This window comes from Stegostoma tigrinum, chromosome 11 (assembly GCF_030684315.1).
Source record: "Stegostoma tigrinum isolate sSteTig4 chromosome 11, sSteTig4.hap1, whole genome shotgun sequence".
NCBI classification, from domain to species: domain Eukaryota; kingdom Metazoa; phylum Chordata; class Chondrichthyes; order Orectolobiformes; family Stegostomatidae; genus Stegostoma; species Stegostoma tigrinum.
Window position 1 is genome coordinate 81,493,804 of NC_081364.1, and position 25,521 is coordinate 81,519,324.

Here is a 25,521-nt window from a genome sequence, read left to right on the forward strand (position 1 = left end):
ATGTGTGCTCCGCAATCTGAATGATTCTGGAGATCGCACGAACTGCAAACACTGGAGACAGAATTGTTGCAGTGTGGAACTGGAGGAATGCAGCAGGTCAGGCAGCAGAGGAGAAGGAGAAAAGTTGACAGTTAGGTCCAAGGCCAATCATCAGAATGAATTCTACCCTTAATTATTGGTCAATTATGTATGTGTGAAAGTTCAGGAAGCTGTGAGGCAAAGTGACGCGTGTGAAGAATGTCATCAAGAAAGATAGATTGGAAAGTTGATATAGTTCTTCTTGGAGAACAGTAAACTGGTCTGAGTAAAGCTTTCCAAGTTGTGAATGGTATGAACAGGAGAACTCCCAGGATAAAAATGCTCACATGCCTGTAAAGATCGAGATCAATTAGGCAGAGGTGTAAAGTCATGATGAAAAGAAGTAAGAATTACATGACATAGCACATTTTTATACAACGACTAAGTGGACCTGTAAATCCCTGCCTGACTGCAACAAAGAGGCAGATTCATGCCACATAAAATGGAATTTGGTGGTTCTGTGAAAAGCCACAATGTGCAGAGTTACAGGTAGAAGGCAGGAGAATGATATTAAAACAGACACTCATGTACTTATTGTGGAGACCCGACGCACCCACAGCTAAGGCGAGCTACATGGTCTCCGTCTGCATTTTGACAAATTTTGTGATTCTGACTGGAATGACAGCTCGACCAACAGAATGTGGGAACTTAGACAAAGGTAATACTTACACAAAGGTGACATGCCTAAGCCACAGAAGATTACATAACAACAGTGAAGATCTTTTGACATCATTCTTTAAGGTACATGCCACACAACAGTTGAAAAGTTAAATACTTGTTGAAAAAGTCATGAGCTAGAGCAGCAGAGTGATGCAGCGGGAGCATGCTGGGCCCATACTCCAGAGATCGAAAACTCGAAACCATTCTCTGCCTTTTGCTACAGGCATATTGCGCTCTGTCCCGCATCCTGTGTTTTGATCAGTTCTCTGTTTCCCATAGCTTCATGTGCCTGAAATAAATATCTCATATTGATACACTGGCCAAGCTTGCAGAGGTGAGGTGACATACTTATGAAGGTCTTCTGCTTTCACTGTTGTCTGCCCTAAACTGAACTGTAAAACCTCTTATCTGAGATGGGAATAAACTGAGGAAGTTGAAGCACATCAAGTGCAACTTTTTTTTCATTTCTGCCAGTAATACCCCATGCCGTTTCAGATGTGAATGATGAGAGGATCAGCAGTGTGAGAGAGCATGGGAAGGCACAATGGTTCAGTGGTTAGCACTGCTGCCTCACAGTGCCACAGACCCTGCTTCAATTCTGCCCTCCGGAGATTGTCTATGTGGAGTTTGCAAACTCTTCCGGCTTCCTGTAGTTGTTCACGTTTCCTCACACAGTCCAGAGTTGTGCAGGTTCAGTGGACTGGCCGGGCTAAATTCCCCGTAGTGTTTGGCGATGCGTGGGTTATGGGAGGAGTGGGGTTGGTGGGATGCTTTGAGGTGCAGTGTGGACTTGTTGGGATGCAGGATCTGTTTCCACTTTGTACGGGTTCTGTCAGCATTATGGTGCAGACACGACCATTAGGGAGATATATCACTGAGAAATACAAGTGGTTTTGGGACACTGTGGCTTGATGGGCTGAATGGCCATGGATTGATGACATCAGTCTCCCTGTCTCTGAGAGGGAGCGGGTGGGAGAGAAACAATGGCTCATTTTTAACCCTCCCTTCTGCGTTGTACTGTCTGCAGCCCCGCAACTCAGGGCCGTTGGGGACGTCCATCAGTGAGTGAGTGTTTCACTCAGGTTCTGTTAATCTGGGACTGTTGGTGTCAGACATTAACTCCTGCTCTGGATGCAGCAAAGGAAAAGACTCCCGCATTGCAAAGGTGTTATTTGCAGGGTTGTTGTGTGCAGACAAATTCTAAACACCAAACAGGCTGCAAAGAAAGATCCCCTTTTAAGTTGTTGAAGGGACTAATCTCCAGTTTTGTCTTCTCTCTTTCGCAGCAGCTCTCCAAGCTTCTGTCCATCTCTGATAAATGTCATTTGACAGAAGTTCAAATTGTCATTTATTACTTGCTGCATAAGCCTGATTCCACAGCTCTGCTCCATCCCTCTTCCAGTGCTTGAAAGGGAGCGGTAGAGCATATACCATCTTCCAGCACTACCTGCCCATGGAGAGAAATTATTTGATGCATCTGCCAATGGAGTGAACCGTGTCCCAGCGGAAGGGACAAATAGAACCGTCCCAGGAACAGGGAGACAGAACGAGAAGATGCTCTTTGCGGTTTTCACTGCCTGAAGCAATGGGGAATAATTGTCCAATCAACATGTTCAGATATGTTATTACACACCTCTGGAGCAGCGAGAGCTTCGCCTCTGGTCACCTACACCTGAGGTAGGGGCACTACCACTGCCTGAGTGGCATCTGATTTATTGTTAAGTGGGACTTCATCAGACTGGGTCATTAGTCTCGTGGTCTGATTGTCACTTCAGCTAGATGTCGTCAGTGCAAGAAGTTGCAGATTTGAATCCTGTGTGAGGCTTTATTGCCTTTGACATGTGTTTCATTTTTAATGTTTGGGAGCACATGGAGGCGGCTCTTTATGAAATCAATTTCAGATTATGATCGAAAGCGTCTTTGCTGTGAATGTATTACATGCATCCACTTCACCTGAGGAAGGAGCCACACTCTGAAAGCTCCTGATTTCAGACAAACCTGTTAGTCTGTAACCTGGTATTGTGTGACTTCTGACTTTATATCATATTCAGAGGAAAATAAGTCAAGTTTTAAACCATGTCTGCTCACAGTAAACTGGCTTCCTCATTGGTGATGATAAGCGCTATGTAAGTGCAATTATGTCTCTTTCAACTGTTCTTAAATGAAAGTACCTGTTTACTGACCTTAGTCAATGGAAAGAAATTCTTGCTATCAGCTTAATCAAACTACCAAACTCCATCACTACCCACCCCCAATATTAGAAACGGCTCCAAAGTTGCCAGCTGGTCGGTGGAAATGTGGAAAGGAAACAAAACAGCTAATCCAGTCTCCCGCTTCGTAAATCTTTCATCACACTTTGTGATTCAGACTCAAGGGAAAGCAAAGGATCAACTTTCTGATTGAGCAGAATAAGGCAAGGCACCTTTCCCTTCTCTAAGGTGTGGGGACATTGATTCTGATGCTCTCGGTGTCATTAGCTGATCTGAGACATCGAAATAGTCAGAATTCAATGTAAAGATCAGGAATACAAGTAGAATCTCGGCTCTGGCACGATCAGATACTTGGGAACAGACAAGAAGTGAAAAGGCTGGAAGGGAGGTGGCCCTGGGTTCAGGAGAGCTGGGTTCTTGTGACATGGATGTCTCTGCAGTGGGTGGAATAAGACTCTTTCTGTGTCTCCACAATGAATGTCCCTGACTTTGTTTTGGAAAAGTAAAACTGGCAAAAGACAATTGCTATTCTTGTGAAATCACAATCTTAATCTGAAATTTCATTGCCCATCCCTCATTACTCCACAGATAGAGGTGATGAGCCACTTTCACGAGCTTCTTGGCAAGTAGAGCCCCTTTTCCGTTAGGGAAGAAATTCCAGGATTTAGACCCAGGTACACTGAAGAAACAATGGTGTGTTTCCAACTCAGAATGGTGAGATGCTTGGGGGGGGAGGGGGGCGTGTGGGTGGTAATTTCCCTTTGTATGTGCTGTCATTGTCCTTTTAGGCTGAAGGAAACTCTCACTGGGCTGTTTCTGGCCGATTCGGAGTGAGTGTTCTCTTTGTAACCAGGAACCTGTTCACAGCAACGAAAGGGAGCATTCGGCAGCTGCCCCGGGTTTGTGCTCCTCCCCGTTGTTCATCTGCCACTCTGCAGTTTATACTGCTTCACTTCGCTCTTCGGGCCAAACATCACTCACATCAGCTGCTTCCCGCCATTCCGAATGGTCTGCCTCAAACACGTGGAAGGGCAAACAGGAGCGTGGAATTTCAGGGACATTTCTGGCCTGTGGAGGAAATGATATAGTCATAATTTCAGATAATCTTTTCAGGGCACCTTTCGATCTTGGAAGCAGAAGATGTATAAAAATTACCAAAGGCCCCAATGAGACTTGAACTCATGACCCCTGGTTTACAAGACCAGTGCTCTAACCACTAAGCTATGGAGCCAGAAACACAGGTGCAGGAAGAGAGTCTCATGTATTAGAAATGACAAAGTATTTGATGACTGGAGATGATTATAAAAAAAGATGTAACAAAACCAAAACACAGCACAGGGGCATCACATGCAGAAGGACGGGAGAATGCGAGGCTGAATCAGACAGTGTCCTGAGTGACGTCAACAGATCTTTCCTGCTAGTCCAGTTATTCAGTGCCGTCACTATCATAGCCTGTTAATGGTTATCATTTACACTAATAAATATGAAATATTGACTGATCTTTAGAAGCAGAATTACGTCACTGGTCAGTCAAAATCAATTCACTCCATGTTACAGTTCCACATCAGCAATGCCAGCTGAAACTGTCTGGCGTGCAATCAGTTTAAAACAAGAACAGAGGGGAGGCCAGGAAAAGTGAATTGCAATGGTAGTTTGAGAGAGTTGACTGGAGGCCAAGTGGAGCCAGGCTCAATGTGGGTGCTGAAAACCAGTCTTCCCTTTTTATCCTGGTATACAGATCACATTGGATCAATCACACATGGACCCTCCTTCGTGTGTTGTCCTTTGCACATCACAACTCGGGTCTGTGCCTCGAGGGGCTCGGATACTTTTAATTTGGCAACAAACTCAGGTCAGTGGTGCACAAACTAAGCTGTGTCGGGGCACTGTTTAAACGGGCCACCGCTCATTGCAATGACCCAGAACTATGCAGAAAGAGGAAGAACACCAATACAAAATCTTCGCTTTGAATGGCTATCCCTGCAATTTCATCCGCAGGTGCTGACTAAACAGCAACACGAAGAGTACACATTATGCCCTAACACACTGGACACACTGCCACACATCAAGAACATATCAGAACTGACAACTCCTATGACCACTAGGAATTACGGTAGCACACAAGCCCAAAGCCATGCTACGACAAACATTCTCAAGGATTAAAGACACCATACCCACGACATGCACAACTGACATTGTTTACAAAATACCGTGCAACGATTGCCACAAACATTATATCAGACAGAAAGGAAGGAAACTAGCCATCAGTGTACATGAACATCAGCTGGCAGCAAAATGACATGACAAACTTTCCCTAATATCAGTACACCCGGATAATGAAGGCCATCAGTTTAACTGGGACAACATAACTGTAGTACTGCAATCCAAACACAGACACACATGGGAATTCCTAGAGGCATGGTTCTAGATCCATAATGCAGTCGGCAAACACACAGAATTGGACCCCATATGCAACACACACAGAACAGAATGCAAAATGACAGAAGTCGCTGGAACAGACTGGGCAGGATAAATTCCAAGTGGAGGAGAACAACATTGTTTCATTGGAAGTCTCACTCATGACGTGACCTCGCATGGGGACGAAAAGTCTGAATGAAAACAAGCCCCACCTGGGCGAGCAAGTTTACAACTTGTTAGCTTTACCATTTAATGTGTGGCTCAGTGTCAGTCTTTGTGATATGATACACATACTGTTCAACCTGCTTCTCTCGCTGGACACAAGGTTTCCTGACGCAAGACAGCTTTATGTGCAACACAAGCAGTTTCTCCTGACAATGGGTACCGTTACCATGAGCTGGGATATGAAATTGACAGTGAGCTGAAGTAGCCCCACACTCATGTTACTCATTTACCTTTCAATTTCAATTTTCAATTTCCAAAACCCAGCAATCCATTCACTTCCGCTGCTGGGAACCTGACAAAAACAGCATTGGGCAGACATTCCTCTTCAGAAGCGTCTGTCAATTTGCAAGGGTAGAAAAGCTGTCAACTTCACTCGAGCGAGAGAGGATACAATATTCCAAACTTCCAATTCAAATCAGATGCCGTATCAATTACACCACTGGCTCCACATCTTGCTGCAGCTTTCATCCTGTCGATTGCGATGTAATCAGGGATACTGGCGGAAAAACCATTTGCAAGGTGAATATCCTGCAAAATAATCACCGTCACTGCTGCACTTCAATGTTCTCCACTTTGTGAAGCAGTGAATGTCACTGGCAAACGAAACACACTTATCCTCACATGCCTGCTTCACTGTCACCTGTTTCTCTGCTGGAACTTGCCATTGTTTTATTCACAGTCATTGCAAAGTTCTGCCTCACATATCTTTTTTTATTAAATAGTCTCCTCGCAACTGAAAAACATCCCCTGATCTTGAAATCTCCCATCCTTGGGAAATGATGACCACAATTCATACTATCTCCGTGTCTCATTATTTTATGAACTTCTGACAGGCCGCCTCTCAACCTCTTAAGCACCAGCGAGAAAAGTCAAAGTCTATCCAACCTTTCTTTATAAATCAAACCTTCCATACCAGGCAACATCCTGGTAAACCTCTTCTTAACACTCGCCAGCTTCATAATGTGCCCCCTGTAATTGTGCGACAGAAACCGCACACTGTATTCCAGAGGGGGTCTCATCAACATCCTGTGCAACCTCAATATGACTTCCCAACTCCGAAACTGAAACGATTGAGCAATGAAGGCTGGCGTGTCAAAAGCATCTTTAACCACTGTCTAAATGTGATGTAAACTTCAAATAATCATGTACCTGGATCCCCTAGGTCCATGAGTAGACATCTTAACAGTGAAACAAAGTCTGTGGGAGGATGGAGAATAGTTTTGAATTTCTTTGACCTCACATCTAAAGAAATTTATTGTACACATGCAGCTGAATAAGATCAACAATTCATTCTCCGTGAAGAACTATAAATGAACCTGAATATTTTTCAATTAAAAAGTAAAGTTAGACCCTCTCGAGTTGGAAGGAAGCCATCGCTGTTCTGTTTCTGAGCTTATATTACCCAAGAAGTTCTGCACCATATCATTCATTCCCCATATCCTGATACATTAACTTTGGATCACTCTCCAAAGGTATCAGTAACTATTGCCAATCCTCAGTTACATCTGGAGAATTTGATGTTTGACCTTTCTGAACCAGTGCAGGTCGTGTGGTGAAGTCGCACTTGCAATGATATTAGGTCAGGAGTTACCAAATGATGGTGAAAGATTAGTGATGTTTTCCAAAAGAACAATTTAAATGTTTTCACATTTTTGATTCAATCCAATGATCTGACATATTACACAAGGTTGTCACAAAACAATATTTGATACCAGGTACTTATTAGGACAAGTGACCCAAAACTGGCCAAAGAAGTAGGTTTCAAGGAATATACTGAACAAACAAGGGGACTTTGAAAACCAGGAATGTTTAGGGAGTAAATTCAAGAGCTTTTGGCCTTAGGAACTGAAAACATGAAAAAGGTGGGAGAGTTAAAACCAGAAATCTACTGGAGGTTGGAAGTCAGGGAGAACAAATGTCTTGAAGGAAAAAGCAAAAGAACAGTAGATGCTTGAAAGTAGTAACACAAGCAGAAATTGATGTAAAACTCAGCTTATCTGGCACTGCTTATCGAGAAACAGCAGCATTACTGTTTTGTGTCCAGTGACCCTTCTTCAGATATATCTCAGAGAGTTTTGCAGCTGGAGGGACTATCAAACAAAAGAGGTGTGATGACAAAATTTCAAAATAAGGATATGAATTTCAATACCTTGGTGCTTTGCCACCCAGAAAATATCTATGTTAATGAGCACAGGATGGAAAAACTTGAAGGTGTTGAAATGGGTGAGAGTAAACACACGGGCAGCAGATTTTTGGATCATTTCAAGATTTCAGGGAAGTAGAATTAAGAAGCCGGCCGGGAGTGTGTTTGGGGACTTAAGTCGAGAGGTAACAAAGGAATGGATGAGAGTTTCAGCAGCAGATGAACTGAGATGCTGTTGAGGTTGAAATTGTATGTGGTCTTTGGGATAATGAGTGTAGGGGTGAGTAATGTGGTTGGAAGCTCATCTTGGGCTGAAATATTGCACCATGGCTGTGGCCAGTGTGTTACCTGCCAGTTACCAGGGGCAGGGATGGAGTCAGTGGAGAGGGAGCAGAATTTTGCTCCCAGCCTGGATTGACATTTATCATTGTCTATTTAAATGTGATCTCTATCCTTTTTCAAATGGGAATGGACTTGGCAGCAGAACTAATTTGTGAACCAACTTTCAGCTTTATTGAGACAAAGTGTGGAGTTTATCTGTTATGAAGTAAACTACAGTGACAAACTCAGACAACTACTTACAGTTGAATGTGGATTAAAAGCTAAAGTCAATAACTAGGCAGTAGAGCAGTGAAACAACTTACTGGACTTTTTTGCAGCCTCGGTCTTCAAACATTTCCTTCTGTTCTGGGCTTTTATCTTCTGATTCTCGTTGCTTTCCATCACACAGACCTTTCTTGAGAATCTCTTTTATGCTTGCTCTTTTTTAATTAACCTCCCGCTCTGCCCAATCACAGTTCATATGAACAACACTCACCCCACTTCACCACGTGGTGTTCTTCATGTTCATAATATTCCCTTTACATCTTACCTGAGGACTGTTATACCTGTATTTATTATCCTTATTTCACCGCCATTTCCCTATTCGCTGACAGAGCGGTATCAAGAGTATCTTTAGCTTTGAGCTGCAGGAAGCCTTTTCAATCGCGACTTATTAAAAAATAACAAAAGAACTGGGATGTTGTAAATCAGGAACAAAAACAAAGTTGCTGGAAAAGCTCAGCAGGTCTGGCAGCATCTGTGAAGGTAAAAAGACAGAGTTAACGTTTCGGGTGCAGTGCCCCTTCCTCAGAGCGACTTATTAAAACCCCAGGATCGCTAATGTAACAATCTTTCTCATCCAGTTCTCAGTCTCATTTGTCTCAAATCATTGTGACGGCGATCATTACCTTCTCACAATAACACAAAGCACTGCGCATGCTCCAGCTCACAGCGAAGTCTGGGTGATTGATGACAGTGCGAGACCAATAGGAGCACAGGGGTTCCAAGCATGACCGGGCGGATATCGCCCAATCGGAATGAAGAGAGGGCGGGATCAGTGAAAACCACGTGATCATCAACGAGAGCGGTCCAGAGTCGCTGAGGCCGGAGAATCCGAGATAACACGGTGTGCAGCTGGATGAACACAGCAGGTCAAGCAGTATCAGAGGATCAGGAAAGCTGGCGTTTCGGGCCTAGATCCTTCGCTGAGACCAAGATTTGTGCAACTGAGGTAAGAGCAGGCCGCGGTAAAGAAAGCAAAACGGCAGAAAGCTGGAGGGAAGTGATATTCGTATGGGTTTCGAAGTTTTACAAACAGTTAGTGCACGTCGGAAAACACACATTTGAAACTCGCAGACTCACGTTTGCAGAAAACAAATCAATGCCTCAGATGACGATAGGCCCGTGTGACCGCCACCATCTTTATTGGGGGCAATGATCCGCTGGGCGCATGCGCGGCAGCTTTAACTTCAAAAAGGGCCGGGGTGAAGCTGGGCGCATGCGCAGCCGCCTCTGGCTGAAAGTGAGAGAACAAGGTGTGGGGCTGGAGAACCACAGCAGGACAGGCAGCATCAGAGGGGCAGGAAAGCTAGCGTTTTTGGGCCTACACCCTTCCTTCAGAAATGGGGGAGGGGAAGGGGATACTGAAATAAACAGGGAGAGAAAGGGAGGCAGGTGGAGAGGAGAGCTCCAAATTAAAGAGACGGGGCTGGAGCAGGTAAAGATGAGTGTAGGTGGGGATGTACGGAGGGGATAGGTCAGTCTAGGGAGGAGGGGATAGGTGAGAGGAAGAACAGGTTAGGGAGGTGGGGATGAGCAGTTCTTTATTGCGAACTGAGTGTAGGTGTTCTGTAAAGTGGTCCCCATGCCTCTGCTTGGTTTCCCCGACGGAGAGGAGGCCACAATGGGTACAGCGGATGCAGTATACCACATTAGCACCTGCATTTCCCCATACAGATGGCCTAAAAGCCCTACGCTATTTCCTGTCCTGCAGGTCTGACCAGGTCCCCTCTACTGACCCCCTTATGCGCTTAGGTGAACTTGTCCTCACCCTCAACAACTTCTCTGTCAACTCCTCCCACCTCCTACAGACACAGGGGATGGCCGTGGGTACCCGCATGGGCCCAAGCTATGCCTGCTTCTTTGTCGAAACAATCCCTCTTCCGTACATACACTGGCCCTGAACCCCACCTCTTCGTCTGGTGCATGGATTACTGTATCGGCACTGCCTCGTGCTCCCACAAGGAGCTCGAACAGTTCATCCACTTCACCAACACCTACCACCCCAACCTTAAGTTCACCTGAGCCATTTCTTAACAGCTCTCTCACCTTCCTGGCCCTCTGTTTCCATTTTAGGCAACCGTCTACAAACCAAAATCCATTTCAAGCCCACCGACTCTCTCAGCTACCTAGAATGCACCTCCTCCCACCCACTGCCCTCAAAAAATGCCATCTGCTATTCCCAATTCCTTCAACTCCACCGCATCTGCTCCCAGGATTCCACTCCCGTATGTCTGATGTTCCTTTTCAAGGACTGCAACCCCACCCCCCACCTCTTTTTCACCCGCACCCCACCTACAGTGATCGAGAATGCCCTTGACCGTGTCTCCTGTATTTTTCCACAACTCCTAACTCGCACACCGTCCCTGCAATAACAACCGAAAAAGAATCTCACCTCATCCTCACGTACCACCCCACCAATCACTGGATCCAACGCATCATCCTCTGACATTTCTGCCATCAGCAATCCGACCCCAACACCAAAGACACTTTCCCTCCCCACCCTTGCCTGTTTTCCGGAGGGACCATACTCTCCGTAACTCCCTTGTCCGCTCCACACTCCCCTCCAGCCCCGCCACACCTGGCACTCTTTCCTGCAAACGCAGGAAGTGCTACACTTGCCCCCACACCACCTCCCTCCTCCCACACCCCCATCCCAACCCCCAAGAAGACTTTCTACATCAAGCAGTTGTTCACCTGCACATCTGCTAATGTGGTATACTGCATCCCCTGTTCCCGTTGTGGCCCCCTCTACATTGGGGAAACCAAGCGGAGACTTGCGGACCGCTTTGCAGAACACCTACACTCGGTTCACAATAAACAACTGCACCTCCCAGTCGTGAACCAAATCAACTCCACGTCCCTTTCCTCAGACTAAATGCCTATCTTGGGCAGCTGCACTGCCACAATGATGCCACCCAAGGGTTGCAGGAACAGCAACTCGTATTCTGCCTGGCAACCCTGCAGCCCAATGGTGTCAATGTGGATTTCACAAGCTTCAAAATCTCCCCTCCCCCCAACTGCATCTCAAAACTAGCCCAGGTTGACTCTGCTTCCCTAACCTGTTCTTCCACTCTCCTAATCCCTCCTCCCACCTCCAGCTGCACCCCCATTTCCTGCCTACTAACCTCATCCCACCTCCCTGGACTGACCTATCACCTCCCTAACTCCCCACCGATACTCACCTTTACCTGCTCCGTGCTGCCTATTTGACTTGTCTGTCTCCTCTCCACATATCTTTTCTCTCCATCTTTGATCTGTCTCCCTATTTCGTTCAGAAACCTCTTTCTCCTCCTCCATTTCTGATGAAGGGTCTAGGCCCGAAACGTCAGCTTTCCTGCTCCTTGGCCTGCTGTTTTCATCCAGCTCCACACCTTGTTATCTTAGATTCTCCAGCATCTGCAGTTCCTATTATCTCTTATCCAAGAGAAATGTTTGTTTCTTCTGGATTTCTTTCCCAGAGTGTGGGATAATAGCAGCTCGCGCTGCCCTTCGTCACTTCTGTGCTCCCTGATCACCTTTGTCGGTGTTTAATCTCTTCAGTCTCTAATGATGGATAGATTTGATCTCTGTAGTGTTTTACTGTTAGTTCCTTATACCTTTTGTCAATAAATTTTCCACTGCTCCCCACCCCCTCACTATGTGCTGCTCTCTTACCAGATTAATTTTTGAATGGTATCTTTCACAGTCAGGAAATATTTTCCCAGAAAGAGAGTGCATTTTTCTTCCATTTCAGACCATCAAATTAGACAGCATTTTTATTCTGTTTCATTCATTTTGCACTTCTGCAACATTTACTGTTTCTCCTTCCACAGATACCAGCGATCGTCGCCAAAGCCCTGTTGCCTGTCGAGAAGTTTAACCTTCGTGTCCTGCTGCAGTTTGTATGATGAAGGTGCTCCCACAATGCGGCCATTTGAGAAGTTACAGATCATTCATCTAGCAATACTGAAGAGCTAACGGTGTATGTCCAAATCAACAAACAATTTGTATTTTTATCATGTTTTATAATTTCACAAAAATATTATCAAGAAACTTTTATCGTAAGGCCATATTAGGTCAGGTGACCAAAAAGTAACTAAATTTGCAGGTTTTCATGACTATCTTAAAGAAGGAAAGCAAACCTAAGAGGTTTATCATGGGAATTCCAGACCATGTTGCCTGGCAACTGTAGAAACAGCCTCCAGTAGTGAAGCAATGATTAAACGCATTGTTGGAGCTGAAACTAAATGATTTGTCGAACTCTTGAAGACTGTGTGGTGCAGGGAGATAGGGCTCATCACAGCCAGGAATTAAATCAAGGATGAGAATTTTAAATTGTTGCTTCTAAATAGGAGCCTTTGTGGGTCAGGGAGCACAGCAGTGATGGGTGAACAGGTCTTGGTACAAATGAACTTGTGTGCAGCAGAATTTTAGGTATTCTTGAGGTTACAGGGACGTTGAATGTGGGAGGCTGACTGGCGGTGAGTTTGGATAGTTACGTCTAGAGGTAACACAGGAATAGTTGAGAGGTTCAGCAGATGAGCTGAAACTAACGTGTCACTGTCGGGTCATTTCCACTGAAGTGGAAATAAGTGGTTTTGCTGCAGGGCTCTGCAGTTACCCTCACCTCACCTCAGGATTCAGCTGTTTGTGAATATGTGGATTAAGTCTGTAATAAGATCAGGAACCGAGTGCCCGCCGTGGCCCAAACTGGGTATCACTGAGCAGGTTACTGCTGAGTAAGTGCTGCTTAATAGTGCTGTTGACAACACCTTCCATCACTTTACTGATGATAGAGAGTAGACTGCTTGAGGGGAAATTGGTCGGGTTGGATTTGCTGTGTTTTTGTGCTGAAGAGACGTGGGCAGTTTTCCAAATTGTCAATAGATGCCAGCGCTGTAGCAGGAGTGAAACAGTTTGGCTTGGCGCTGGCAAGCTCTGGAGCACTAGTCATCGGTATTATTGCCAGAGTGTTGCCAGGGTCTGTAACCTTTCATTCATTGATTAATATTATTTGAAATGAATCAAATTGGATGAAAACTCACATCTGATGTCGGGGAACCCTGGAGAAAGTGAGATGGATCATCCAATTGGCATTTTTGGCTGAAATTTGCTGCAGTCTTATCTTTTGCGTGGATAGGTTGGGCTCCTCTGTCAGTAAGGATGGGGATTTTTGGCATGCTTCCTCCAGTGAGTTGCTAAATTATCCATCACCATTCTCGACTGGGTGTGGCAGAACTGCAGAGCTCACATCTGATCTATTGGTTAGGGGTGGCTCAGCTCTAACGCTTGCTGCTTATGCTATTTGGCATGCAGATAGTCCTGTTTGGTAGTTTTGAGGTTGGCACCTTTATTTTTAGGTAAGCCTGGTGCTGCTCTTGGCATACCCTCCGATACTATCCATTCAACCAGTGTTGATCCCTGGGATCAATGCTTATGGTTGACTGTAGGATATGCCGAGCCACAAGGTTACAGACTGTGCTGGATTAAGTTCCGCTGCTGTTGATGTCCCACAAAGCCTCATAGATATCTGGTTTTGAGTTCCTGTGTCTGTTCCAAGTCTGTCTCTTTCAGCCGAAGTTTGTGCCACCCAACGCAATGGTGGGTATTGTATTAGTGATAATGGGAACTGCAGATGCTGGAGAATCCAAGATAATAAAATGTGAGTCTGGATGAACACAGCAGGGCCAGCAGCATCTCCTCTGTTGAAGGGTCTAGGCCTCAAAAGTCAGCCTTTGTGCTCCTGAGATGCTGCTGGCCCTGCTGTGTTCATCCAGCCTCACATTTTATTATCATGCAATGGGGGTATTCTCAAGTTTAAGATGAGGCTTTGTCTACACAGGACGACGTGCTGGTCGCTGTTATCAATCCTGTCACGGACAGGTGCATCTGCAGCTGGGAAATTTGTGACGATGAGACCAGCTATGTTTTTCCCTTCTGTTGGTTGTGGCACCACGTGCTGCAGTCCCAGCCAGGCAGCTTTGTCCTTGAGGACCTGACCAGCTTGATTGGTAATCCTGCTGCAAACTACTCCTGATGGTGGGCATTGAGTACATTTAGTGCCGTTCACTCTCTCAGTGCTTCCTCCAAGTGCTGTTCAACATGGAGTTTTTTTTTTCAATTAAAATTCACTCTTGGGATATGGAAATCACCAGCTGGACCAGTGTTTATTGCCCAGAAGGCAGTTAATAGTCAACCGCATTGCTGTGGGTTTGGAGTCATATGTATTGCAGACCAGGTAAGGATGGCAGATTTCCTTCCCAAAAGGATGCAAATGAACCAGATGAGTCTTCCCTGATAATCAGCAATGGTTTCATGGTCATCATTAGACTCGTAATTCCAGATAATTACTTAATTCAAGTTTCACCATCTGCCATGGCAGGATTTGAACCCAGGTCCGCAGAATGCTATCTGGGTCTCTGGATTAATAATCTAGCAATAATAATGCTGCCAATTTATCAGCTGAGGAAGGATGATACATGGTAACCAGCAGGAGCCATGAGACTTCCAGGCGTCGATGTCAAGTACTCTCAGGACAAATAATCCGGCCAGAATAGCACTGTGCTGCCACGTCTGCCGGGGCTGTCCTGCTCGTGGGACAGGCCTTCACTGAGGACAGTGGTGATGTGTTGTTGTCTGTAAGGTTAGTTTCCATGAGTCTGATGCTGTTTCTTGTCTAGACTTTGAGTCACCTCTCCAAGTTTTGCCGCTAGCCCCCAGATATGAGTAAGGTGGAGTTTGTGGCGTCGATAGGACTAATTCTGCAGATGTCTTTCCTCGTGCTTTGGTAGATGCCAAGTGGGCCACCCAGCTTCATACCTTTGTTGAGATTTTGCAACTGAGTGGCTTGGTTGGCAAATTTCTTTCCCTGAAGGACATTAGATTTATTTGTTTTAGTTTTCTGCCATTAGCAATGGTTCCATGGCAACCAGCTGATTCTTAATTCCAGTCTCTTTTAAATTGAATTCAAATTCCACCGTTTGATGCGATGGGATTCGACCCAGACTTCTGTTGTACATTTTAATATTGTAGATAAAAGTTAATATCACCAATGCAGGCTTTGTTTCTTTGCAAAACGCTGTCCATCATCCTGTCTCCTCCATCCTCCCCTCCAACAGCAAGTGAGGGAGACACATGGAGTTTCTATGTCACTAAGATTGAGGCAATCCAATCAGCTGCCTCTGCTGCTTCCCTCTCTTCCATGAGCCCACCAAACCCAATTGCCTGGCATGTTGCTCCTGGTTTTAGGCTTAAACTTGCATCTTTGTCAAGTCTCATGTCAAGCCTTATCAGAACTTGTCCTACCTATTCTCTCTCTCTCTCTCTCCCCCCCCCCCCCCCCCATGCCAATTCACAGATACTGTTACTTGTTCTGTCTGCTTCTCTTTTCTGGCTATGTCCTTCTCACCCATTCTGTTTGAAACCAATGTTTGACCTCACCATCATTGGAAAATCCCACTCCATCTCCACTCCTGCCTGAAATCAATGTTGTCGTTGTCCCTCAAGGGTCTATCCTTTTTCCATCCTGTTTCTCACCGACATACTGCCAGGAGGTGAGGTCTTCCACAAGCACTGTGTCAGGTTTTGCATGTATTCTACAATGTTCAGATCTTACTCCCCTCCATCACTCTCCTTTGCTCCACTGTTACTCAATTATAAAACTGCTTAGCATACTTCCACTACTTGCTTAGCTGAAATTTCCTCCAATAACACTTTGTGATAGGTAAACACGTTCCTGTCAGTTATTATGACAAATTACTTTTCCTTACTACTGTACTGAATCCATCCCTCTTGCTGGGAACTGTCTGAGGTTGAACTGCACTCTTCTCAATAATGTCCTCACATCTGGCCTCACGATGAAAATCCTAACATACATCTTCTCAATCACATGTCAGAAATTTCAATCTCTAAAATGCTCCTTCTCTCCACCTCAATCCAGCTCATTTGTGACCTAAACACCTTACCCATGTCTGTGTTGCCTTAAACTTGACGATTCCAAAAGAGAACCCTCTATTGTCTGCCTGATCCAGAATCTGCTCCCATGATGGGAAATATCCCCTCAGCATTTATCCTGTAAACCCACGTAAGAACCCTATATTTTTAATTAGCTCGTCTCTCCATCTTCAATAATCTAAATAGTAGATTCCAGGCCTGTTCAATCTTACCTTAAATGATAGTCCCTCCAAACCAGTGATCATGCTAGTCCATCTTCTCTGAAATGCCTCCAGTGAAGTGATATACTTGCTCAAATAAGTGGACCAAAAAAGCTGCTCGCATTCCTCCAGATGTTGTCTTGCCAGCAATTTGTACATTTGTCCGAAGACTTGCATTCCAAACTCTTATACTACAAACTCCTTGATATAAGGGATAACATCCCATTACCCTTCCGGATTACCCGTTGCAACTGTGTGCTCGCTTTGTGTTTCCTGCACAATTATTCCTGAGTATCGTTGTGTTACAGTTTTCCGCAGATTTTACCTTTTTTAATAACACTGTATTCTTTGGTTGTCTCCTCAAATGAACAACTTCACACTTTCCCACAGTTGTACTCCATTTGCCAACTTGTCGCCCGTTTATCAATGTCTCTCCATAAACTGTAACCCTCATGGAACTTGACTGTTATCCCCTCTTTTTAAATGCGATCCTCCCTCATTCTTTTTGTTGGGAGCACTGGGCAAGATGGCGCATATGTAATTGCTATCTTTTTAAGGGGCATTCTTTCGAATGACCAGAGGCTTACTGTCCATTGCTCAGAATCGAGACAACTTGTCCATCAAGCTGCATCAGCTTTTCCGGCCCAATATCTCATTGTGGCAGTGCAGCAGCACAGAAGGAAAGAAAAGGAAGCGAATCCTGCTGTCTGCATCTCACTAACTCTCGGGCATTCTTTGCCATGTGTCAAACACCTGCTGATCTGTTTAGTGACATGAAGCCCCAAGGTGGAAATTCCTAGAAACCCCAATACATTTCCCCCTGAATCAACTGCTGACCCCCACAAGGAATAATGTGTCGCAGGGACAATGCACAGTTATCCTCGGCCAGGAGGAGGGGATGGTGTGAAATTCTAACCGGACTGATTGGATTTTATGAATTTGTGTTACAGGATATTGCAAGTGGACTTTCAGGTGGGAATCTCAATAATTGTAGCACCAGACTCTGACAGAATTACTCAATTCATCAGGACCTGGATATTCGCATTATGTGAGTATTGTGTTCCTGCTCATTTCCCATTTGCCACGGAAAATTTCTCTTTTATATCACCCCATTCTCTCAATAGATCGTCCCTTAAACTTTCAATATATGTCGTGTAATCATTTGTCTGGTCAGTTGATGAGCGGGTGTACGTTTTATCATCGTAATGTATATCTTTTGTAAACATCTCTGTCAAAGGTCCCCTCAAAACCCTTTGTTACTAGGAGAATAACCTCAGTTTCCCCAAACACCTGATTCCGCAATGACTGACTGCCGTCGACAAGGAACTCATCCGGCTTGTGTTGAAACGTTTTCCACTTCCCTGCATCAGTGCAGCCCTGACAATATGAAAGAAAGTGAACAGCCTCCAGATGAAGCACTGTCAGAGTGGTGTCCCATCCACCACATTCAACATTGCCCTCTACACCACTGAGCAAAGTGGCATCACTGTGCCAAAGGTAAAGTCACCATTGTCCTACCTGACCATAGGGCTGGTTTAACCTGAAGATTACCACACCCCAGGCAAGGGGAGAGTTTGAGAAGGAGAGTTCATCCATTGTAGATGGATATTCTCAATATGTACCAGCAATGCCCAAGTCACATGAAAGAACAATGTTTTAAAAAAAAAGCCCTAACCATGCAACTAAAAACCCTCTTCCTACAAACCATTCTGTTAAATCTCCTCTGCCCCCTATCAGGGACCATCCCGTCCTTCACAGTGTGTGGGGGATCTTTAGTTTGTACAGACTCAGCTCGTCTCTGTTCCTGTCTGTGATGTCATCATGCTGTGACAATGGCACTGAGCCTCACTGTCTGTGAGGGTGGTAGGCACAGAGATCCTCATAGCGTTTAAGGCATATTTAGATGCACACTTGTGATACCAACGCAGACAGGTCTATGGGCCAAGTGCTGGAAAATTAGATTAGAATAGTTAGGGTGTGGTTATTAACTGGCACAGGCTGGATGGGACACAAAGCCTCTTTCTGTACTGTAGACCTCCGAGACACTTCACATAGGAAGATGCCCAGCAATATTTCAAGCCATTTCAGAAAATGAGATACTAGAATGAATGACTCATGATTGCTCAGTGTTTTCTGGAGAAAAGTGAGGTACAAAGATGAAGTGGTTTACCAGGAAGTTCTGGAGCTTGAATCCCAGGAAATTGCAAGTGCCACCATCAAGTGGAGGAATAAAAATGGGGCATCATCATTAGGACTGTATTAGAGGAAGGGACATGTTGAGATTTGTGAGGCTGGAGAATATTAGAGACAGGAAGGGTTCAGAGACTGGAGAAGATTACAAAAATAGGGAAAAGTGAGGTTGGAGGAGGTTACAGAAATGGTGAGGATTGTGAGGCTGGATTAGATGGCAAACAAAGGGAGGTTTGTGAGGGTAAAGACAACTGCAGCGCTGAGGAAGTTTATATGGGCTGGAGGAATTTACAGAGACAGGAGGGTGTTGAATAAAGAACGAAGAAAATTACAGCACAGGAACAGGCCCTTCGGCCCTGTAAGCCTGTGCCAATTCAGATCCTCTATCCAAACCTGTCACCTATTTTCCAATGATCTGTATCCCTCTGCTCCCTGCCCATTCATGTATCTGTCTAGATACATCTTAAATGATGCTATCGTGCCCACCTCTAACACCTCCGCTGGCAATGTGTTCCAGGCACACTCCACCTGCTGTGTAAAGAATTTACCACACATATCCCCCTTAAACTTTCCCCTCTCACCTTGAAATCTGGAGGAGATTACAGAGGTGAGGTTTGTGAGACTGGAGGAATCTACAGAGATGGTGATAATTCAGAGGCTAGAGAGGGATTCCAACGATAGGCAGGTCGTGAGGCTGGAGAGGGATTTCAGCAATGTGGAGGGTGGTGAGGCTCGAGGTGATGGCTGCAATAGTGCAAGTAGTGAGGCTTGAGGGTCATTCTCATGATAGGGAGGGTGGTGAGGTTTGCGATATGATTCCTGCAATAGAGAGGGTGGTGAGGCCTCAGGGCAGGTTATCGTCTTAAACAGCACAGTAGAGTACACAGCACATGGAGTGCAGCAGTTACAGGAAGTGGTTCACCATCACTTTCTCCAAATCAAATAAAAATGGGCAATCAATATTAGTCTGTGCAGCAAAGGCCACATCCCATAAATAAATTAAAATTATGGGTTTCTGGTTGGAGAGAGCTAGAAGAAGCTGAGATAATTCTCCTTGGGGCTAATTAGCAATGATTTTGTTGAGTTGTAGATTTGTTTCCAGGATATTAGTTTGCAGAGAGAGAAAAATTATTAACAGTGTCAATGTTGGTAACCGCAGAATACAACACTCAGATAATTGGCAAATAATGCAGGGTGAAAATGTGAAGATTACTTGACTCAGCAAGTCCCCAGGACCTGGAACAGTCTGAACGGCAACTGGAAGCAGATTTAGCAGTTATTCTCAAAAGAGAGTTGGGATTAACTTTTAAGGCATGATCAAGAGGGCAGTGGACAAATGGCAGGGGAATTGGGTCAGATTTGCATCACCTCTGAAATGAGAGTGAAACTTTTGACAGGGTTCCACATGGTAGACTGATGAGTAAAGTTAGATCACATGTGATTCAGGAAGAACTTGCTAATTGGAAGCAAAATTGGCTCAGTTATAGGAGAGCAGGTGGTGCTGGAGGATTTTTCAGAGTGGAGTTCTGTGACTAGTGTGTTCCACAGCCATCTGCACATGGTCCACTTCTTTGTTCTTCAAATATAATTGATTTGGATGAGAATTTAAGGGACAAAAGTAATAAGTTTGCAGATGATACTGGAAATGGTGGTTATAGTGGTTACTGAAGGTTATCTAAGGTGACAGCGAGATCTTGATCAATTTGCTCAATGGGTTGCGGAGTGGAGGATGAAGTTCAATTTGAATAAATGTGAGACATTGTATTTTGGTAAAATGAACAAGTGTAGGACTTGCGCAATTGATGGTTGCACCCAGGATAGTGTTGTGGAACAGAGAAATGCTGAGATTCAGGTACATAATTCTTTCAAGTTTCTGGAGACAGGTAGACAGGGTGGTTACCAAGTTGTTTCGCACACTTGCCTTCATTGCTCAACCTTTGGAGTCTCGGAGTTGGGATGTTGTGTTGAGATTGTACAGGACATGGTGAAGCTTCATTTGAGGTATTGTGTGCAGTTGTTACAGGAAGGATGTTATTATTAAACTGGAGACAGGTCAGAAAAAATTTGCTGGGATGTTGCCAGGAATGGAGGGCTTGATTATTAAAATAGACTGCCAAAGCTAGGACTTTTCTCACTGGAGCATAGGAGGTTAAGGGGTGACCTTACAGAGGCTTATAAAATCATGAGGGCACAGATTATGTTGCTATTAAGGGCTTTTTTCCCTACGGTTGGGCGATTTCAAGACAAGGGGACACGTGTAAGATGAGAGGAGAAAGACATATTTAAAAAAAAGACATGAGTCTGAGATAGCAAATAAGTATTTCACATGAGTATTTACTGCAGAGAAGGATATGGAAGCTAGAGAGCTTGGAGACATAAATGATGAGTCGTGAAAAGTGTCCATATTACAGTGGTCTAGGTGCTGGACGTCTTAAACTGCATAAAGGTGGCACCTAATCAGGTGTTACCCACAAACTACCCACAAATAGAGAGGGTGGTGAGGCTTCAGGGCATTTCCCTTTTGATGTCCTGGAACATGTACTACCGCTGGGTCCCTTGCTGAGATATTTGCATCACTGACAGACACTGGTGAAGTGCCAGAAGGCCGGGTGGCGAATGTGGTGCCATTCTTTAAGGAAAAGCCAGAGAACTATCGACCGTTGAGCCTGATGTCAGTGGTGGGTAAATTGCTGGAGGGGATTCTGAGGGACTGGATTTGCATGTGTTTAGAGAAGCAAAGACTGATTAGGGATAGTCAACATGGCTTTGTGAGTGGGGAATCTTGTCTCACTAACTTGACTGAGTTTTTTGAAGAAGGCAAAGCAGTGGACATGGCCTTGCTGAAGTCCATATAAACATTCACCAAAGCTCCACATGACAGACTGGTTCGCAAGATTAGATCAAATGGAATCCAGGGAGAGTTAGCTACTTGAAACAAAATTGGCATGAAAGTAGGAGACAAGATCATGGTAAGGGGGGTCGTGTTGTCTATTTTTTCAGTCGAGAGGACTATGAACAGCAGTGTGCTGCAAGGATTGGCGCTGGGTCCACTGCTTTTTGTCATTGATACAAATCATGTGGAATGCATATTGGAGGAATGGTTACTAAGTGTGCAGATGACACAAATTGTTGGTGTAGTAAACAGCAAAGAAGTTTGCCTCCAAGTACAATGGGAACTTAATCAGATGGGTCGATGGGCCGAGGAGTGACAGAAATCAGTTTAGTTTGGATAAATGTGAGCTATTGCATTATGGTAATGAAAATCAGGACAGGGCTTAAACCCTTAATGATGAGGCCCTGGGGACTGTTACACAACAGAGACTCCTTGGGGTGCAGGTGCACAGTTCCTTGAAGGTGGATTGTAGGTGCAGAATGTAGTGAAGATGATATTTGCTCTGCTTGCATTTATTGGTCAGTGCATTGAGCGTAGGAGTTGGGAGGTCATGTTATAGGCTGAACAAGGCATTGATTATGCTGTGTTTGGAATACTGTTCAGTTCTGGTCTCCCCGCTGTAGGAATGATGCTGTTAAACTCGGCAGGGTGCAGAAAAGATTTACGAGGATGTTGGAAGAGTTGGAAATTTTGAGCTGTAGGCTGAATACGCTGGGGCTGTTTTTCCGAGAGCATTGAAGGCTGAGAGGTGACCTTATAGAAGTTAATAAAATTATGGTGGGCATAGGGTGAGTAGCCAGTTTAAGCTGAGAGGGAAAGGTTTTTTTTTAAAAGGGAAAGTGGGTGGTGCCTGTGTAGAATGGCCTGCTGGAGGAACTGGTGGAAGCTGGGACAGTTATGACATTTGAGAGGCATCTGGATGGGCATGTGAATAGGAAGGGTTTCGAGGAATATAGGTCAAATGCTTGCAAATGGGATTAGATTAATTTGGGATATCTGGTCAGCATGGACAACTGGGACCAAAGGGATTGTTTCCTGGTGTACAACTCTGACTAAGCATTTTTTGTTTACATTTCAGATTTCCACAATTTTACTTCTGCACCGTTCTTAGTCTTTCGAGCCCTCTGAAAGACTGAGTTACAGATCTATACAATGCCTGTCCTTCCTCCCTGGCTCTCCCACCTCTCTCTTATGGTAGGTTTGTGCAAACACTGACTGGATCCCTTACCTGGAGGATATTTATTTATGAATTTGTTCTAATGATAATCCAGCATATTCCCCAAGTATCACTCCACAAATGTCCAGAGGATTTCTCAGTTTCACAATCTGTGTGTGTTCTTCTGGTTCCTCGCTCACTGCACTTGCTTTCTGTTTGAAAGCTTAGTCTACAGTTGGAGAATTCAAACAGGAACACATCCAGATCTGACAGTTACTTTGTTCATCACAACTCAATTACCTCAGGATTTTGAACACTGAAGGAAAAAGCAGCACTCACAGTGGGGAGAAATGCACATGGTCTGTGAAGATTCATCTGAAATGTCCTTACACCAGCTCAGTGACACTGGGGAGAGACCATTCACCTGCTCTAAATGTGGGAAAGCATTCACTCAGTCATCCAAACTGTTAACACACCAGTGGGTTCGCAAAGCAGCACAGTTGAAGGATTTTGCTGTCACTGTCACTATCAAATGAACCATGGTTTTGGGCTGTTTGTACTGATGTTACTGATCCCGGTTCAATTCAAGGTACTGGTATTGTGGATAAAATGTTAATCAGTTGTGTATCTGTCAGGTAGAGCTTGGAAATAGTCACGTTGTCATGACACATCGACACATTCACACTGACGAAAGACTATCCACCTGCACGGTATGTGAAAAGGGATTTCCCGGTTCATCAGGACTGGTTAACTAGCAGCAAATTTCTGAGTAACTGTTAAGTTGGTTTTTGATTCTGCTGTTAGCTATATACAAACCATGTTTTTTGGGCTTGTTTCTGGAGACCATAGGATCCCTCCGGTGTGGAAGCAGACCATTTAGCCCATCAAGTCCACACTGAACTTATGAAGAGTGTCTTACCCAGACCCTGCCTGCGTGGGTTTCCTCCAGGTTCCTCCCACAGTCCAAAAATATGCAAATTGGGTAGATTGACTATGCTAAATTGCCCGTAGTGTCACGTGTGTAAAATGCAGGGACTGGGTAGGGTGGGATGCTCTTTGGAGGGTTCGTGTGGACTCGATGGACTGAATGGCCATCTTCCACACTGTAAGAATTCTATGATGATCTTGATGGCCCTTTATTTGTTAGTTATGTCTGGTCAATATGTCTGTGCACCTTTTACAATTACGGATTCTATTGCTCTCCACAGACATGTTTCAATTTTTAATAGATATTTGTTTATTGGAAACAATGCAATCTTTCCTTTTGATTTCTATCCACAAAATGAAAGTTTTAAATCGAAACATAAAATTGGGATGAGTCCTGCACTACAATCCCTGATTGGGGAAAATGCAATCAGCTATGAAACCTGGTGACCATTGTGACTCTGTCCGGGGGAAATGCAGTCTCCTCAGATCCTTACCTGTTGTCCGTAGCAATGATGGATCTCATGATGAATACATATACACCAGATATCACACAATGTCTTGGTTTATTTTCTATTTATTCTTCTGTCCATTACTCCACAGAGACTGAGATAACGGTCTGGGGACCTAGGTTTGAAACCCACCATTCCAGATGGTAGAATTTGAGTTTAAACAAAAAAATCTGAAATAAGAATCTAATGATGACTGTAAATCTGTTTTCATTGTTGGAAAAACCTATGTCTTTTAGGGAAGGAAACTGCCATTCTTGTCCAGGGATATCAAGATCCCATGAATGAATTTTTAAAAATTAATTTTAAATAAAACTCCTGCAAATACATTTATCTCTGTGTCTTAATTTATTTGACAACCGACAGTTCAAACTGGTTGATGGTCACTTTCACTTTCATGGTTGAAACAAAAAAAATGCGTGAATGGAACCACAGTTGTTCTCGTAGGAACAATGCATGCTTTGATGTGTTTGAAAAAAATACCTCATCTCACTTATGAGCCAGATATCAAAGTTGACCAGATCCAGATGCTGTGTACCATGGAAGTGAAATTCTTCACCGTCTTATCCGCTTGTGTTGCTATTTCAGGGAGCTGTGGACTTGAACCTCCCAAACTCCCGAACACCTTGAGAATTTCATCAAACTGACCCCCCATGGCAGGAATAGACAGGGCCAGCTTGGATTGATGATCATCATTCAGGCTCAACAAATCTACTGGAGCATTTTGAGAATGTAATTAGTGGTGAGTGTGGCCACCTCTCTGTACTGTAGTGATACAGATCCCCTGATCCTGCTTGCCCTACATGCCTGATATTGAATGATTCCGTGGACATGCTGTGTCAGGATATCCTGACTGAATCCTGTCTCCCTTGCCCTGACTGCGAACTGTTTCCCTGAGACTTTGCGACGTGACCATTTGGTCGAAACATGTGTTTGTTGCCACAGCTGCTGACCAGCCCTTGACTGTCTGCTGGTAATAACAGTGCTAAGCTGCCTGGCTTATGCCTGTGATAAACACCAGGCAAGACAGGAGCACTGTGAGACATTAGGTTCTAGTTGAGACTTCAAAGTGCAAAAATGCCAGGGAAAGGCAGAGATAGTGTGGCAGAACACATCTCAGGTGCTGAAAAGTTTGTAGAGTTCTGTCAGCAAGAATGTACTTTGTGCACAGGCAATTCTGCATCTTGATGTAGCATTTTTATTTAACTTCTGGCTCATTTCACTAAATCTGCAAATATCTCTTGGTCTGGCTAATGTGAGAAGTGGTAATCTGATGAAACTCACAGGCCTTGACGTGGGAAAAATAAAGCAGTCGCATGCACACTTGTTTGATTGGTTGCTCTTGCACTCAAATGAAAAACATGCGTTGTATACACCATC

General features: G+C 44.5%; 1 long non-coding RNA gene and 1 other non-coding gene across 2 annotated transcripts; one reads left to right on the forward strand and one right to left on the reverse strand.

The window, feature by feature from the left end:
• Positions 1-4,106: 4,106 nt before the first annotated feature.
• On the reverse strand, positions 4,107-4,179 carry trnat-ugu (transfer RNA threonine (anticodon UGU)). Its single transcript has one exon. It is a non-coding gene; the product is annotated as a tRNA-Thr (tRNA).
• Positions 4,180-9,050: 4,871 nt separating this feature from the next.
• On the forward strand, positions 9,051-24,470 carry LOC132210160 (uncharacterized). Its single transcript, XR_009446394.1, has 4 exons — positions 9,051-9,286; positions 12,150-12,298; positions 17,420-17,517; positions 22,631-24,470. It is a non-coding gene; the product is annotated as an uncharacterized LOC132210160 (long non-coding RNA).
• The last annotated feature ends 1,051 nt before the right edge of the window (positions 24,471-25,521 follow it).